General features: G+C 45.9%; 1 long non-coding RNA gene across 1 annotated transcript; it reads left to right on the top strand.

Moving 5' to 3' along the window:
- The first annotated feature begins 14,998 nt into the window (after positions 1–14,998).
- Positions 14,999–18,406, top strand: LOC106047406 (uncharacterized). Its single transcript, XR_007168554.2, has 3 exons — positions 14,999–15,130; positions 17,290–17,498; positions 18,006–18,406. It is a non-coding gene; the product is annotated as an uncharacterized lncRNA (long non-coding RNA).
- Positions 18,407–18,737: the final 331 nt, after the last annotated feature.

The following is an 18,737-nucleotide window of genomic DNA, read 5'->3' as shown; positions in this document are numbered from 1 at the left end:
AGCCTGGCTTAGCATGGCAACCCTAGTTTGTTCCTGATCTGCTTCTCAGGGAATATCTCCATCCATATGAAGTTCATGCAGCACAAAGCGGGACCCTTCATGCTGCTGCAGCTCACACAGGTGGGCTGGGGACAGGCTTGCACGTGGAGTTTTGAAAAAACAAGCAAATAGCTGAAGATCACCTCTGTCTTGCTTGTTCTGCTATAAGACTCTAGTCTCTGCTCTTGTTTGTGCATGTGTGACTGCTTTTTGGATGTTAGCAGGGACCTGGGATGCATAACTGCAGCTGGTCTTCAAATGGAAGGTCTTCTATGGAGGTGGGACCTTCAGGGTCAACACCCCAGGAGGCTCTTCTCTGGTGTCCCTTTGCAATGAGATAGAGGGAGTATGTGTAGAGAGAGCATCCATCTCTGCTTCTGTGCCACAAGCTATGTTTAAACTGGAGCTGATTTGAGAAGCTCCACTCAAGCCTCACTGAACATCAGTGATGTCCTGGCATGCAAAACTGGTTTTCACTTGGAATGGAAACAGCTCTCAGGACTGTGGCTGACAGTCACAAAATCCTGTGTTGGGTGGGTATAACGTTAGTGAACTCTTGCGTGACCTCAAGCTTCTCCATGAGCTTGTCATTTTCCCCTCTGTTTTTGCCCAGCTCATGTTTTCTTAATTTGGAGGGAGGGAGGTCTGAGAAATTGGATTGATGAACACTTGGTCTGCAGAGCCAGGGCTCCAGAATCCATTTAGGATGGCCTCTAGGCTAACAAACTCTGTATTGCTCTGCGTGGGGACAAAACAACTCCATGTAGATGTCTTAACCCGAAAGAGGGGCCTCAGTGGAGTTCGGTGGGTTATGATATATGCATCAAGGTACTGGTGAGTACCAATATTTGAAGGAGTAACATTCAACAAGTATCCATCCTCTCGAAGGCATAAAAAATGGGTTGATCCAGGAGAATTGCCCTGAGCGTACTGCTCTCCTTCAGCTGTGGATGTGTGCTGCAGAGTCTTGAACTTAAGAGTATTTTTATTGCTCTTGATCCTTCTCCTTGGTAAGGATTCTGCCTGTTCAGGAGTGCCTCAGGTTAGCAGTGCTGAGCAGCTGTGACAATTATATCACGAGGGTGTCTCTTAACCTTTCTTTTAGCTATTGTGCGCTGGGAGAATTACACTGAGCTGTCTCATGATAGAAACGTTGTGAAATGGAAGTTGAGATGAGAGACCTGCTTCAGTAAAAGCAAAAGTGGAGAGGAAAGGTTGCGTGCAAGAGGGAGATTTGAACTAAATCTCCAGATCCAGCCTCTAAAGAGGAAAGGTAGTGGAAGCTAATGCAGTGAAATGAGCTGTAACAAAGCCATGCCAGGAATTATTCAGCTGTTCACAAGAATTTAGAAGAACTGTAATTGGGAAATGATGTGAATATCAAACAAAATGTCACTTGACTGGAAGCCTCACGAGGAGGGGGAAATAAAAGAAAATGATGAAAAAGCTGCATTACATGTCACCCTCTTAGGCACGCTCTGAAAGAGTTCCCCGCACCCCAGTTAGACCCTTTGACATGCTATTGTGTGGCATTGTGTGTTTCTGCGCGGGGTGGTTCGCTGTGAAAGAAATTAAAATGATGGGAAAGCTGGCTTGTCACGTTGAATAACATCACATGCTTTTCTATTGGGGAGAAAGAGAAAGAAATACTCTGCTGAGTTCCAGGAAAATAGCTGCTGAGGAAATGAGTGCAGCAACTCCAATCCCTCACCTGGAAAGTAACAATTGTGCCAGCACAGGGAAACACTGACAGGGCTCATGGCAGGCCTGAGTTTCTTCTGCCTCTTGTTTGCTGCAGACTTGATGTTCCACGTCAGATCTCGCTGGCTGTCCATAATGATTTTTCAGTTCAAATGTTGGTTTCTTATTTTACTTTATTTATTTTTCTTTTAATTTGAAGTGTATTTCAAAACGTTGGGACTGTTTGCCACCAGTAATTCCTGCTGTTGTTGGTTGGTTTCTGCTTTTTCTCCAGGTTCCCTGCCTGCCCTTCTTTGGAAACCTGTCCTCCTGGAATCTCCTCTCCATTCTCACTTTGTGACCAGAGAGCACCACGGGGTCCTCTGGGTCCCTTGCCCTTCTTCCTGGCACTGGCAGGACTATTTCCATTTGGACATCCTACAGGTTCTTGGTCACTTTTATCTAATGTAAGCCTTTGCTCAGAAACATTGAGGAACTGCACGCTGCACGTAGGAACCTAGAGACCAGGGGGCATTCAGCCCTCTGGGTTTGGGGAGGAGGAATGGGCCAGATTAGCTGGGGAAAAAGGTGTCTCAAGAAACCTCAAGCATCAAGGTAAGTGTGGTGGAGCATTTTGCATGGTTAAACCCAAGATACAATTCCCAGCTGCAGTGTCAGAGGGGGGCTGTCAGATGTCCTTGTGCCCTTCTAAAACAGAGGGAGGATGCAGAAGCTATGGAAAATTAATTGGTCCAGCATCACTGTGACATGGGAGGATCAGGCTGGGTGTTAGGGAAAGGTTCTGTACCCAGAGGGTTGTCGGGCACTGGGACAGGCTCCCCAGTGCAGTGGTCATGGCATTGAGCTGCCAGAATTCAAGAAGTGTTTGCACAGTGCTCTCAGACATAGGGTTTTATTTTTGGGTGGTCCTGTGTGGAGCCAGGAGCTGGACTTGGTGACCCTTGTGGGTCCCTTCCAACTTGGGATATTCTGTGATTCTCTGATTACTGTGGGCACTTGGCTCCCAAAGGCAGAAACCACGTCCAAGGGTGCTGAAGAATAAATGCGGGTGGTAACAGAACCAAAGAAATAACTTATTTGGCCAAGAATGTGCTGGAAAAAGTAAAAGGCCACAGCCCAGGTCAGCGTTAGCAGACAGCTTCGTGTCTCCTGTATCCTCCCTTCACATGGCTCTGCTGTGCTTCTGCCCCTGCTCAGGGAGCTCGCAGAAGCAGTCCCTGGGTGTCTGGGGGCTTTTACCACCAGGCTAAATTATTAATGGTTTCAATAGTTAACACTCTTCTGGATGAGGCCTTATTAATCAGAGGCTGTCTGCCCCAGTAAAGAGCTAATGGCATCGTAAAGCTCTTCTTCCTCGAGCAGGGCTGTCCCTGAATGGTTAACCAAGGCTCTCCCTGCATGCTCCAATGTGTAGCTGCATGCTGCTGCTTTCCAGGGCAAGGCTGGCTGCTTTTTGGCTGCTCTGAGATGCAAAGAGCATAATCAAGCTAAAATATCTGCTCTGCGCTTAACAGCAGTGCTGCTGTTATTCTGAGTTCTGTAGCTTTCCCCGAAATAATTTCCTTGGAAAGGGCTTGGCAGACTTCGCTTTCCAGCTCAGACAAGTATGAGCTGTTCTTGCTGCCTCAGTGGGATTGCACGGAGGAGTTTGCATGCTGGGGTGTGCTTTTGATTTCCTTTTCACTTTGTCCTGGAGGTTTTCTTTTCTTTTTTTTCTTCTTTTTTTTTTTTTTTTTTCCAAAAATGTTATAGAACATTCTGAATCCCCTTGAAAAGCGCTGTGTTTCTCTTTTTTCTTTCTTTCTTTTTTTTTTTCTTTTTTTACTCCATTACACTAAGCTCTACTACTAAATGCTGTCCTTCAGTGGGACTCTTTCTTAACCAGCTGCGTGGCAATGCAACAGGGAGCTGGCGTGTGGCAGCAAGTGACACCTGGTGTCACTGCAGTGCTCTGTATCAGGACACCCGTAGTTCCCCATTGGGTTTAACTACAATGCAAAGAAAAGAAAAAAAAAATAATATATGACGAAGCTGTTTCAGGTGGCTGTGTTTCAGTCGCACTGCACGTGCTGGGGTTGGGGGCAGAAATTGGTCAGATTTAGATGCTGCTGTGATGGCTCCCTCTAGCAATGCACGGCCTGTGGTTTGCAGAGCCAGGAGCAGCACTCGTGTTGGATTCAGCTGCCTTATATTCTTTCTGGATAAGTATTTATCCGAGGTATGAAAAGAGCCATTATTTAATTAATTAATCAGGACAAGGAGGCAACCTGAGGAAGCTGCAGCCGACAAGGAGCAGCAGGTCCCACCGCCTCTCCCTTCGGTTATGTCGTGCCGATGCGTGCCAGGGGCTTTGTAGGCAAACACAAGGCAGGACCCTGGTGCAAACAGCAAGCAGTCGGAGGCGAGACCAAGCAGGGTGTGCTTGCCAGCAGCAGTCTGCAGGTTGGGAAAGGGGGAGAGGAGATTACAGAGATAATCTGCACGCAGACGCAGGGGTTGGCCGGATCAGAGAGCTTGGCTATGGCAATACAGCTGTGCGCTGACTATCTGGGTTCACATGCGCGTTTTTGGACCCATTTTGGATCCCTCTTGTGGGATGCTGGGGAGGGTGGTTTGTGCCCTGCACTTCTCTGCACGTCTTGATGAGAAAATGACACGGGGCCTGTAGCAGAGTGGAGAAGTCCGAAGTCTCAACCCCGAGTCTCTGATCTGGAAACACTTCCCTTTTCTGTGGTTTTGGAACAATGCTTGCACTAAACCCAGTCCCATGTTAACCTTGTTTATTGAGGGATGCAGAGCAGTGGTGCTATAACTGCACTTACAAACACGCCGGCAAATCATCAGCCAGGGTCTTTGCCTGGGTGGTGCCCATATTTCTACCTTTTAGCTTTTTTTTTTTTTTCCTGGTGTTTTTATGATTTTTAATTGCAGTGCTCGTTCTTGTGCCTGACAGCAATCTTCTTGGGGTTTTTAGGTAGGATCTCAAGCGACCCGTGGAGCGGGGCCGTCCAGGCGGGTGGCAGACAGGACAATGCTGCCTGTGTTCAGCTGGCCTGGTGCAACGGGACGAGCACTGACCTGTGAGGCACCCTCAGCATTTTGCAGCAGAGGAGCTTTTACTCAGGGGCAGTTAAACCAAAAATCTTGGTAGGCTGGGCTGGCGCAAATATTTTTAATCCCGGTGCCCACAGTTAGCCTCCGAGGTCCAGTGTCTCATCAGAGCTACAAACTATTCAGAGGAATATTCTTTGCAAGTAGGCTTATGTGTAATCAATAACTCGGGGCGTGTGTGCACAAATACTCATCTGGTTATTCTGGCCCCTGAATGCATGCATTAACCTGGCCGCCTGGTGCTACCCCAGCCTGCGAACAGGAAAAAGGAATGCGTGCATTGATTTCACTGCTTTGATTTATTTGCCTGGCTCTAATCTCTGTGCGAGATAAGGCTGCTGAGGATCGTCAAATTGCAGCTTTGGAGAATCGAAGAGGCCATTTCCTCTCTATTTCCTACGTTACATGATAATGCGAGATACATGGTAGCGATCCCGCCCTCCCCACAAACCATCCGTTAATGGATTTAGCTTTTAGTGTCACTGTTTTGTGCCAGTATGTCCCATCATTTATGCCCTGAGAAGATGAATAAGTATTTAACAGTGGTGGAGGACAGCTGAACTTCGAGTAAACAACCGGAGTGCATTACCTCCTGGCCCATCTCCTTGGGAAAGGCTGGCCCTGGCTGAACAAAAGCACCCTGGCCTTTTCTGATGATGAAGGTTATTTAATTAGTGCTTTTGGTTCTGCCTCCTGTGAACTGCTGCTCTCTTTCCCCACCCCAGCCCTTGGTCCAACATTGCCTCTCAGTGACAGATTGCTCAAAGTGCCAGTTACTTGGGACACCAGGAAAATATTTGCAGCAGCATTGTGTGTCAGCTGGTGTTGGAGGGGGTCTCTGCTATTGAACATTACGGGAGGTGTTGGTTAAGCATCTGCTGGCTTTCATTTGGAGCAGGGTTTTGTTTTGTTTCAGTGGAGGGGAAGGAACTAAGAGCACTGCCAGGGCAGCAGGTGCAGAGCTGCCAGCATGTATTGATCCAGGCATTTGCTAGGCTGCAGTGCTTTCATGCGGCTTGGTGCCCTCGCAGAGATGATGGTACAGCCAGAGCAACCCAAGGCTGAAGTCCCAGAGGATGAGTATGGGAAGGAGACACAGTGCAAGAGGGAAATGTCACTGAAAGGAAAGGAAGGGATGGGAATGTGATAGGAATGAAGCAGAGAGGGGAGGAGAGGTAATCCTGCACCAGCTCAACTTTCCCAACAGCACAGGTTATGCCCATCGGTGTGCTGACATTGGCACTGAAGTAGCTCTGGGCACTTAAGGCAGAGCTGGAAATGGACCCTGGGTATTCCTAGTTGGGGTCTGTATGGGGCTTGCTGCTCCCCAGCCTGATTTTCTGGCCACTTCTTGTAGGTGCTTCCCAGCTCTGGACTTGCTTTTTTTTTTTTCTTTTTTTCCCACAGGGATCTGAAGTGCAAGTGATGGACCAGAGCACTAATTTTCCCTTTCCCTGAGTTGGCTTATACCCAACCCAGCCCAGATTGGCAACGAATGAAACTTATAGCCCAGCTGCTTTTTATCCTCCATAGAAATTGCAGTGGGTCAGGCTGTTTCTGAAGCAGTGGAGCAGTGTTGCAGATCTCACAGGAGGGAACTGGAAGTCTTCGATCTGGGAGGTCTGTCTGGAGAGCTAATGGGATGGCCTCTGTAACCGTGTGCCCAAGGGAAGGGACTGTCTGTGCTGAAATGGCGAGGAAAAAGGGTGAGGGTGCTGAAGTGCACACAGGACCTTCCGCCTTATCTCATGAGTAATGAACCATGTGGGGTTTGGGCCAGCTATGGGGTTTTGTGCTTGATTGAATTCAGTGCTTGGAGAAGAACACCTACACACAGAGAGATGCTAAGCTACTAGGAGTTGGTCACTGAAATAGCCTCCTGGCCCTCCCTGTGTGACTTCTGCTTGGCGATTTCCAGTGCTTTTTAAATGATAGCACCTACATCTGGGAGCCAGCACCACCCCCCAGCACTGAGACACTTACCCAAGGGAGGAAAATGTTTAGTCTGCAAAGTAACCCTCTATTTCCCTCTAATTGCAGCAACCGTATGTGGACAGACGGCCAACCCTCTGCGTCGTGTCAGGGAAGTTCTGCCTACTTGTCTGTGCACTCAGATTTATGACAGCACTTCCAGACACATTTATTTTGAGTTACTTTAGGAGACTCTGGAGCTGCATCAGAATAAGACGCATCTTCCCAGCAGCACCTTCTGCTCGCTTGCCCTGCCCGGGAATGCCTTCCTGCTGCTTCTCAGGCAGACTTAACTTGATGTTTTACTCCCATCTAGTGCTTTTTATTAAAACTGCTGGCACTCTGCATCTCACAAAGGACTAGGCTGGACTGGGCAAATGCCACAGTCTAGCCTGGGTGGTGGCTGCTCAGCGTATGTAAACTTTGATAAACACCTGAGACAAAAAGTCATTGGTGTGGAAACAAGGGAAACTTGTCCCTCTGTTCCCGTCCTCGTGTCACTTAAAAAATCCCAGGCGGGTTCTTCCAAACATTTTTCAAACTGGTGAGCTTTTAGTGTTATGCAGCCCAAAAAGCTATGTTATCAGGTGTTTTTAAGAGCACGCAGTTATAGGTGATGGAAACTCCAGGTAAAACACGGCCAATGTTCCCCTGGCTGCCCCAGGGAGGCTCTGCGGTGGTCCAGCCCTGGCAGAAGGAAAGTTTGCGTGTTGCCCAGGCACCTGTTTAAATCCTCCATTATTAATCCTCCTATATTCCTTACACCACCCCTGAGAAGTCACCTCTGGAGCCTTACACAGCCCCCAGGCTGGCGATGGGTGGCCGCGGACCCCTGGGGCCCTCCCCAGCCACCATGCATTTCAGTGCACCACACGGATTTACAGTGAAATTAAAACTCCTGACGATGTCAACGCCCTAGGAACCACAGGCACTTCTGAAAGTTTTATTCCATGATTTTTCCTTTCCTGCTGCTTTGGTACCAGCCTGTGATTTTTTTTTTTTTTTTTCAATGGACTTTATGTCTCTGTTCCCTCTAATTGAAATTCTGACCGAGCCTTCTCTTTAATTTATACGATGAATGTTTTAGGAGTGTGATGAGGAAGTATGGATAATCTTAGGCTTGTGATTGAATATTTACAGGCGTAATGCAGGTTTCAAGCCAGCTTTGGGTGTTTGACAGCCCATGCCTGACCGAGGAGATAAGCACTCAGGTAAGATGACCCTCATTAAAATTTAGTGAAGGTCATTAGCTTGATTTTGCCTTATGAAGTTTCCCTGGGTGGCATATTGCCCAACGTGGTAGGATAGTGTAGGTGTGGAGTTACAACACATGGCTTTTGGAGGTGTGCAAAGCAGGAAAATGGGAAATTTGGTCCTTATCATAACTGTGCCTTGCTCTCCTGGTAGAACCATTAGCACATTAACTGAAATTACATTAGAGGAGGAGATCATGGGGTGGGAGAACTGGGCCGAAATCAAGCCAGAGTCATCAGCTGGAGGTGCTGAGTTTCCCAGCAGAGCAGCCTTCTGCAGGCAGGTGCTCCTCTGGTGGGGTTCCTGCACAAATCCCGTCTCAGCTGTATTGCTGAGGTGTTGGTGTCTCTCTGGTCCAAACGCCTCTCTACTCTGCCCTCCCCTGAGTTCCTGTATCCTTTTCCTTCCAATGCGATGCACCATGCACTGTTTTTTTCCCCCCTTAGTTCAAACCCCAGTGGATACCAAGGTAGAGCTGTTTTTCTCTATCCACAGGAGGACGTGGCTTGCTTTCTTTTGCTTTTTCATTTCTTTCCCTCTCTTCACGGTCAGTTTAACCACATACATGGAACCTCAACTGTATTCCATTTAGGAGCAGAGATCATATTGCCTGAAACCACTGAAAAACCTATAAAGCTCTGTGTTTGTTTAGCAGTAACAAAGATGATTTTTGCATGAAGGTGATGAAACTGCAGAGTTAGGGTTCTTCCAACAGGAGAAAATGCAGAGAGGCAGGCAATTTTTAATAGGCAGATAAATATCAAATGCAATGCACTGATTAATATTCCAGTGGGATGGACTTTTATGAACTGGCATGTCATTCTGCAGGTTTTATTTTTAACAGATGGGAAAGAAAAACAACATTTGGTCTAAAGCCTCTGTCTGTCTGAATGAGGTTTTGCTCATTTTGGGGGCTGCAGCTATTCTCAACATGGCAACCTCATTTAATTAGCTAACTAGGATCCTGCTTCGTCAGGGTTTTTTTTTTTTTTTTTTTTTTTTTTTTTTGTGGCTAAATGCTCTCTAGCAAAACTGACAGTACTCAGAGCTCCCAGACTGCTCTGGCCAAGTTTCCATCTGAAATGTGCAAACAGAATAGCTGATGAAATAATAGACATGTTCATGCTGGAAACCTTTCTCTTTCCTTTTTCAGGGCAAATTGAATATCTATTGATTTATCGTTTCTACCAGATGGAGAGCACAGCAGTAGTTCCTCTGTGTTTTGAAAAGCAGTAGCTTTCACAGAGTTTGCTTTGGTTGACAAGTTATTTTCCCTCTGATTTGAATGTGTCTCTAATGTGGGCTTTTGGGGTATTGATTGCACCAGTAGACAAGCTCTGATTATGGCTCTTGCATGGCTGCCGAGGTCCTGGAATGTGCAGGGAGATGCTTTGAGCCTCTTCCCCCTGACAGCCTGAGGCTTCGTAGGGCTAGGATAAAAAGCATGAGGCCCATTAAGCAAAGAAGCCAATGCTGATGCCTGGGAGAGATGCAAAGGTTGTCAGACTAAACAGTGGTGCCAAGTCCTCTGTGCATCTTTGATCTGGGGACTGTCTCCCCCCAAAAAAGTCTGTCATCTTAAGTATGAGTTCCAATTACAGCACAAATCTAGCATTAAAGAGTTTTGTTTTCAATAGTGTTGTGCCGAGCTAAGTTTATAGGCGAGAAGATGAGGGAATTAACCTAGGTTTATTAATTTTATGCAGATATTAATAGCTGCAGTGTCAGCATCTCCCTGATTTAGCCATGCGGGTACCACATGTAGTGCTGAACCAAAGGAATGCTTCTGGGAGTTGAGAGCTGGCCAGTTTTTCAGTCTGGCCTCCCAAGGCTTATATGACACGTCCCTGACCGACTGTCCTACTGGTTGGCTGGTTTCAGCCTCATTTGAAAGGGACAAAAGTCCTGAAAAAGTGAAGTCTCAATTGAGGTCCTAGAGAGAACCAATGAGAAAAAGAGAAGAAGGTGCCAGATCTTACTGAACATCCTTGCCAGAAGTTGTCAGGGCCTTGGGGTGGGGGCTGGCTTGCCAACCTGCTCACGAGTATTTCTGGACCAGCCACCACAGCTGTTCTTGGTGCTATCAAAGACAAATGACAGTAGGCTGTAGGAGTTATTGCACCTAGGAGAAGAGAGTTTATGGGAGATCTGACACAGCCACAGGAAAGAAATATTAGTTCTGCTGCTCAGATGTTTAGCTTTTTTGTTTGCTTTTGTTATTTTTGTTGGTGGGTTGTTTTTTTTGTCCACTCAGAAAAAATCTGAATTTTTGCTTCTTGATTTCACCAATTTTCCCCTCTGCATGTTTCAGATAGTTCCCTTCTTCCCTGAAGTGCTCATGGTAGAGAAAACAAGTCAACAGGTCAATGGCTGAGGAAGAGGTCTTCTGCAGGGACTGGAGCCACGTATGTGAAGTTACAACACTGCTGCACTGGGGAAGACGATCATGGCGGTCCCAGGGCCATGCAGTTGCTCATCTAGTAATTGAAAATGCTGCCTTGCTGCCCACCATGCCAGATTTTAAATGGGCTTGAAAATTACCATTCCACGCATTTATACATATTTGCACACGTACATAGGTTTATGCCTTGTTTCCTGAGCAGGGGGGTATTTATTACCTGGACTCGTGTGTTTGACAACAAAGGCATCAGGAATCCAGTGCCAGCTTCTGCACATGGGTCGTTTCTTTCTGGTAAGACACCGTGTAATGTACAACCTGCGCAGTGGCAGAGCTACTCCCCTAGCTCTGGCATAAAATCCTCCCTGTGCAGAGCAGCTTTCTGCAGGCTGAGGGGCCATGCGGGTGCTCATGTACTCCTACATAACCAAACTCCTTGTTTCCTGTCTTTTTAGAAACCTGAAGGTCTCCTACCTTAAGATAGGAAGAATGCTTTGTGCTCAAGTCCTAACTCCCAGGAGCTAGGGCAGAGCAATACAATATAACTGTAGCTTCATCTTTTGTGTGCATAGCAATGCAGACTTTAATTAAAAATATCACGTTCTTTTATTTTTCCTGTAGATGGCTGCCTGAGTCGGTGCCCAAGAGAACGGCAGAAGAAACTAATGAAATAGAGCAGGCCTGTATAGCGAAGTCATTTGTTGACTGGAGAACTCTCTTTTCTTGCTGGAGAAGGCTGGAAATGCATAATGAATGAGGCAGGATACTCCAGTAAGTCGTAAAATGGTCTCAGAGGGGCAACTCGACGCCTTTGTGGAGAGCTAGGTTCTGTCTCTTGCTCAGCCACAGACTTGGTTTCTGTTCCTTAAACGGAAAAGTTGACCACAAAGTGCATGCTTCTTGTTTTCTGCATGTCCGAGGTAAGGCAGACGGGACTTGTTTTTAGAGAGAAGCCATCTGCAGATGGCACGGTGGGAGCTTTGTCTATGTGATGAGCTGGGAGAAGGATCGGTGCTCTGGAAAATGAACCAGGATCTCAGCCTGGGTATTCAGAATTCACAGACGCTTTTCAAAGGCCTATACTGAAGTTTTCCCATCTCTTGGCCCTTTGTTAGCAACGTAAGGGAAGTAATCCCTATGTATCTCGGCCAAACTGTAAGGAATCCTTAGTATTTTCAGGGTACAAGATGCTGCCGTGGAAACAGCTGGGAGGAAAACACCAATTTTATGCTTGAGGCAGGATTTGGAAGACATGAGGTAAATAGGTATAAGGGATGCATATTATAGTAGTAGGCTAAAAATAGACAGAAACATTTAGCAATTCACAGAGGAAGACAAGGGCTCTGTATAAAAATATGGCCTACGATCGTGTAATTAAAGCCTGCATTTCAACTCAAAGAAGCTGAAGGAAGAGAATTGTGTGGGTGGTTTTAGCTCCGATATGTCTTAGTCACCAAGTTTCTGCTTTAATAGGTGGCTTTTCAGAGGTAGTTGTGTACGTAATGATGTAGTAATAACTTCCACAACATAAGCTTAACACTGCACTAAAAGCAAACATCTTGCTTTAAAACAGACGCATTTCACCAGACACAATTTTCTCCTTCACCTCGTAACACTCATCTTCCCTCATTCCTCTTGGTGGCACTTCTGTGGGACACCACGCATGGACCAGCACCAGTGGATTTGCTCCAGCTCCGTCTAACACCTCTGTCCTGGCATTTGTGGCCCCGTCTCTGGATCTCCTGGAGCAGGCTGCGATGTACAAGACAACGGGCCCTTTCACAGCGGGTACCTGTTGCCAGCACTACTCTTCCCTGAGCTTTTGAAGCCTCTGTGATACCCAGGGATTTCACGGGCACATATTTGCAGAGCATGAAACATATCAAGTCAGCACCAAGCAACACGATTGATTTTTTTTTTCCTTGGCTTTGCCTCAAATGCTCCTGGATTCTCCTGTTTAATCTCACTCGAACTGGGGTTTTTGTGTGTTCGTTTTCTTTGTATGCATAGCTGTGGCTTGCTACAACGATATGTGATTTCCCTTCCTCTTGCAGGGAATAAGGTGTGATGAGGAAGCAGTGCTGGGCACCCCACTACCACACTTTCCATAGCCAGAGAGTCGTGTTCAGCTGCAGGAGCTGAACAGAGGAAACCTGACGCTGGGATATATTTTACAGCATGGCAGCTGTAATGCAGGATCATAAGAAATGTTTGCATTTTTAAATGTTTTATCTTCTGTTTAAGGGGTAGTGTTTCTGGCAGTGAAAGAATATATAAGGGTATTAAATGGCTTTCTTTGCAGGCAATTAAACAATGAAGCTGATCTAAGGCATTTAAATAATTGTAACAGATGTTTATTGCCTTAGTGCAGTTTACTGCATCCTATTATTCCCATTACGTACAGGAGAGAAGAACACATGGCAAACTGTACCGTAAGAGAAATTCTTTACTGCTTCGTGAGCAATGCGGCTGCTTCTTTGACTTCTTAATTGAATCACCTTGGGAACGAGTCAGTAATAAATAGTATTTGGAGAGCAGACAAGTAACTAGCTGCCTGGAGGAGCAGCAGCAACTGGTGTGCAAAGGCGCGGGGCTGGTGGTAAACACCTTCAAGCAAGCAAACTGCGGTGGGATTACTCCAAGAGTGATGCTTGCCTCACTCTCATTTAGGATTTCAGTGTCTCCTGAGGTTATACCGGGTGTTTCTGGAGACTCTCATTTCCTGAAATCCATGTTTTGTGATACATGGAGGGAGGAGAGAGAACTTGGAGCCTTGTGTGGGTGTTAGACGGGTCATTTGTAGTCCCAGTTTGCCACAGATTTGCCGTGCGGCTTTATTTCTCATCCCCTGAGTGAGATGGGGTGGCGGTACTTTCTGGTCTGCTCAAGGTGCTGCATATAGCATAAGGAGGGATGCCCTGGGTCAGGCTGAAAGTGCATATTCTCCAACCATTTTTGTTGTAGGGCCAGTTGCATTTTCTTTGACTTTAATTATGTATTTTAGCACCATGTATTTAGTTCTGTGTATTTAATAATAGATTTTTCTGTCCTTTCTTCCCTTGAATTTAAGCATTCAGAACAGCCCATGTAGGACAGCAAGTGCCCTAGAGGAATCCAGAAGCTTTTCATCACCTGGCTAATTTTATTTATTTATTCTTTAAAGAGTCCTCTGTTTCCTTCAAACAAAAAAAGGAAAAACAAACAAACAAACAAAAAAAAAATTCCAATAAACCACACCTCTCTCAGTCCCAAATCCCCCCACAAAAGCCTATAAACTTTCAAACTCTAGCCTAGTATCCCTCTAATTGTCTTGGCTTTGACTAAAATTTGAAGCTTTTTCAGTGAACATCTCATCTTTTCAACCTCAATAAAGATTTCATATGCCCTAATAATGGAGGAAAAAAAAAAGAAAAAAAAAAGCTTACTGCCATCATTTCAGAGCAAAACTGTAATATTCAACATTCCCTAACTCCCTTGTCCCCTTTTGATGAAAGAGGAAGATTCTGAGGAGACTGTCTTCCTCAGAAGTAATAACAATTATATGACTTGTTATCATTCCCCCACAGCTCACCCCTTCCATGTGGGGCAGATCTTTTCCCTTCCTTGTGTGTCTGCTGATAGTATGATAGGCAGCAAAGCTTGCATTAAGGACACAGGGAGATGATGCAGGAATCACACTCAAAGAGGTGTTTCCCTCATGGAGGCATGCAATCCTGAAAAAGCCAAGAACCATGGCTGTAGCCACTGCCAATAATTGTATTCAAGCACTACTCTGTTGGGAACATCTACACTGAGGTGATACCTGCATGGTGCAAGCGTACCCCAAATTACCAGGGTGACTGCATAAAGTCAGTCACAAGAAAAACTATGCTGTGGGTCTCGCAGATGGTCCCAAGTCTTTGTGTATGTTAAGATGGTTCCCCTCTGTCATGAGTGCACAGTGCCAGGTGGGTCTCTGGCCATGTGGACTCTCAACAGGCATGGCATGTCTTGGAGGCTGTTGCTTAGAGAAAATGAACCAATTTTTTTTGTTTTGTTCGTTTTTGTTGTTTGTGTGTTTCAGGGAACTGAACCCAAAAAGACCCATGATGTCCCACTGGAGCTTACCGAAGTACAATCTAGTTTCTTCCACGTGCTACAGTATTTGAGCTTTAGTATTGCTGTCAGTTGGAAGAATACCAGGATTCCCCTCACACTGCCTTGTCACTCTCATGATCAGAGTATGAATTGCTGTGATGGAGAAACAAGAGAAAGGGAGTCACGGTGAGTATGACTTCTTCCAGTGTGGTCTTTGGATCTACATCAGAAATGTTACATTGTGTTTGTAGTTAGAAAACTCAATCCAGGCAATTTTTTGTTATTTGCTTTCAAATAGTTTATCATCTGAAACAGAAGGCTCTATTTGGCCAAAGCTGTTTTCTGGATTTGGGTCAGATTTGGCAAAATTTGGAAATTATTCAAAAGTCTAAAGCTGTTTATATATATATATATATATTTTTTTTTTTTTCTTCCAGGAAATGTTTCAATATCTTTAGCTTGAAGCAGCATTTGGAGACCAAGTTTTGCTGGTGGTAAAACATAAACAACAATGCAGAAAGAGAAACAAAACATGTGTTTGCTCAACTCTAGCGATGCAGTGCCGAGGCATGCCTGCAGGTATGCTTGTACTGTAATTGCTGCAGCTGTTACTCTGAACTCAAGACTTTCCTTTGCTCATTTCTCTTTCCCTCCTTGCACTGTAGTTTTATAAAGCTCATGTTGCCCTAGTTCTGTGCAGGGTGGTTTTGGTGTGCTGGCTTGTAGCACCACCTTTTGCAGCTACCTTCCCCCTCTGTGGCAACCAAGCCTAGGTTCCTGCTCCTTCTTGCTATGCTCAAAGTGTTGTTTGTGGGTGAAAAGGAAACACAACTTGTAGATAAAAACAAGAATTTCTTAGTAGTATAATTGAAATCTTAACTGACTAATCCAATAATTATTACTGTGCCTCTGCCCCTCAAGGTCCTCTACACTGCATCATTATGTTAGATTAGTAAATATCCCAATTTTTATAGCATAACTGCTTGTTACTGCAGTCTCTATAAAATTATCTTTGCATGATCCAGCCATAAACAAAAGTAAAGCAAATTACCCATAGCAACCTCATCATCAGAAAAACAGCTGTTACAGCCGAACCAAGTAAAGCAAGCAGGTCATGAGAAGTTTGGGCAGAGCAGGCCTGGCAAGGCTCAGTCCTGAGGCCTTGTAATCTCAGTACAAAGTCCGTGGCTTGTCACTGACTATGGCAGTACCATGTTCCTGGCCTACCGGGTTGTGCTCTCACGAGCTTCCTTTTTAGCTCCGATGATACCTCTGAGTTACTCTGACCTGGTGGTACCTGCTGGTACCTGCCCTCTCCCTGTGCGCTGTTTCTTCCTCTTCTTTCTACTGTGTGTGACCTCTGTAGGGGTCTGCAGGGAAGAGACCACTGGGTGGAAGGATGGGTAGGGTGAGGAGGAGGGGGAGCCAAGGAGAAGCAGTCAGCCCCAGCAGAGGGATGGGGATAAGTGCCTCTGCTTCTCTACGTGCAAGAGATTTTACTAAAAGTCCTGTAAGTTTGCCAACAGCCCTGTAGAAGGCTTTGGCCTGCTGCTTCTTCTGGCTATCTAAGAGTGTATCAAGTGATAGATGGACTGGGAGAGATTAAAATTTCTCCCCTCTGCCTCCTGATTATTCAAGGCAGCCTTCACTGGAAAGGATGCATCACTTCCCGGACATTGTAGGAAAGACCATATGCTTTCCTTAAAGCTAAAGAAATCCCAGCGTGACTTCTCAGCTTTAAGTGTGGGTCATTCCCTGGCTTCCTCCAGGAACAGACAGCACCCTGCATAAATCGGGATGACAGAAACAGGCCTGAGTGAACGTGAGACTTACTAAATTATGTAAATTGAAGGACAAGGATGAACTGAAAGGCCTCCCATCAGAGATTGCTTACACCTGCCCAAAGGGGACTCTGCACCAGGGGGTCTTGCCCATAGTTTGTCAGGTACACCAGGTGAGAGCCTGACCTGTCTCCATCCCTCCGGAGCACAGAGAAGCATCCCTGCTTGCAGCACACCAAGTGATGCATGTGGATATTGCCTCTGCCAAAACCAGAGCAAGCATTCCCTGTGGGGACCTGGAGTCTCGCCCTGGGCACCCAGCCCAAGCCCTGGTCCCACCTCGCTGGCTGAGCTCAGTGGTGGCACCCTGTGGGCCAGCAAGTGACACAGTCTTTTGGCCCTTGGCTTCCTTCATTGCCATAGCTTGCAAACAGGCTAAAACCTGCTTTTTGTAACTTCTTTCCTGAGTGAAGCTTTTAGCAGCAGTCTTTTTGTATGTTAGAAGGCAATAATCAAATCAGCCTGGCTTCTCACTGAAGCAGAACAAATCCATGGCTGTGGTCCCAGCTGCAAACAAAGGTAAGCAGATGTCGGATGGTGGTCATCTCCTTCCCGGCAGGAGGGATTATCAGCAAAACTCCATAAATAATGAAAATATAAATGGGGCATAAAATTCATTTTTAGAGGACGCTGGAGGCACTTTGCTTGCCACTTTTCAAGTCTGGGTGGAGAGCACTCCCTGCCTCAACTTATAAAGTTAAGAGTGATTTTCTTTCCTCTTTTCTTCTGAATGATTTAAAAACTCTCATGTGCTCACATGATCCCCTTTCACATTTTTTTTCCTTGTCTTATGTTTGCTAGCTACTTAAAATGATGAGGAATTCTTTTACTACCCATGCACATTTTCCATAATTAACCCTTTTTCTCCTTTTTTTTTTTTTTAATGTTCTTATTTAGACTTCTTGTACACTGCAGAATCTCTCAGCTGCACAATGACACCTTCCCCAGCTCCTATCCTAGAATTTTGGGCATCAACTCTCATGCTCAGTTATGTATTTTCACAAGCAGCATCAGAGTAGCAGACAGCAGGAAAGCTGAAAATACTAGAAATTCAAGAAAACTACTGTTGCATTCTGTTTCTGTGTCATCGCTGGGCGTAGAAAATGGTGTGTATTACTATGCCCTATTTACATCTTCATTATCTTTGCCATTTGCAGATCATTTTAGAGACTGACTCTGTTCTTGTGGGGAAAAGAGAAAAGCAGAACAACCCACCCTACTGCTCTGCTTGCAGTCCTGACACAAAGTTGGTTATGGTGGATTTCATATTGAAATAACACCTGTCTTGCAAACAAGGAGCAGCTGGGCAGGAGTTGCACTGGGTGCAGCTGGCTGGGAGGAGATAGAGGCTGCAGAGCTGCCGCTGGCCTGGGCTCCCTCACCGTAGACTGAGGGTCCCTTCCAGAGCTTAGGAAGGGGTTTCTGGGGTCTGGGTTTCCCTCATCTGCACAAATACTCTACCTATTGCTTATTTGGCTTGAGGAGGCTGCCTGAGAACTTGTTCCAGCATCTTAGGTGAACATCATGTCAAATTAGCGATGTTCCTGCCGTAGACAGAAATGCCATGTTGCCATGTGTCAACAGAGCTGTGGATTTATTTTATTTTTTAACAGGACCAAGGAGCTCCTGCTGATTGCAGCCAAACTCCAGAGGATCCCAGGCTGGTCTCCAGGAGGGACGTCTGCAGGAAGCCAAAGGCTGGGCAAGGGGTTAATGCGAAAGAAACAAGCTTTTGAAAACCTTTCAGGCTGCATTCAGTGATGCTGATAACATCAGGTTATAACATCTGCAGGAGGAGGAAACTATAACTGCACAGCAGACCTTGGTAGGTGGGTCTGGAGCTGCTGTGGACTTACTGAAACTTGGCAGGTTTTGGTATTTATCGAGGGATGCAGAAATAACACTCCCAGTGTGTGGCTCTCTTTTAAAAACAAGCCATGTAGTGAGGCTTCCTCTTCCCTTTTGTGTGGGCTTTCAGGAGGGACACCACTTGTGACAGCCATTTGGAGGTGTTGGTCCCCCCTTACCCCAGCATCATAACCAGTGGGATGAAGAGCATTAGTGCCACGTTTCTGGTAGAGCGTTATGGAGTGTGGCGATCCTGTCCCCTGAAAAATTTTGAAATATGGCAGCAGACAGGTGTTGTAGCCCAATAATAGGATGAAGCCAAAATGAAGTATTTAAACATTACCCGAATGAAGCTGGAACCTCCCTGCCCAGTTTCCTCTCTGTCAAACTTATTTGGAGTTAATGTGTTCCTGTAAACGCATTTTCATTTTGATCAAAAAGGTATTATTTTTTCCATCAGAGCATTGTTTTGTTGAGAAATTTTATCTGGTTTTACT

Source organism: Anser cygnoides, chromosome 2 (assembly GCF_040182565.1).
Source record: "Anser cygnoides isolate HZ-2024a breed goose chromosome 2, Taihu_goose_T2T_genome, whole genome shotgun sequence".
NCBI lineage: Eukaryota > Metazoa > Chordata > Aves > Anseriformes > Anatidae > Anser > Anser cygnoides.
The sequence above is the reverse complement of the archived record's forward strand: the minus strand, read 5'-3'. Positions and strand labels throughout refer to the sequence as shown.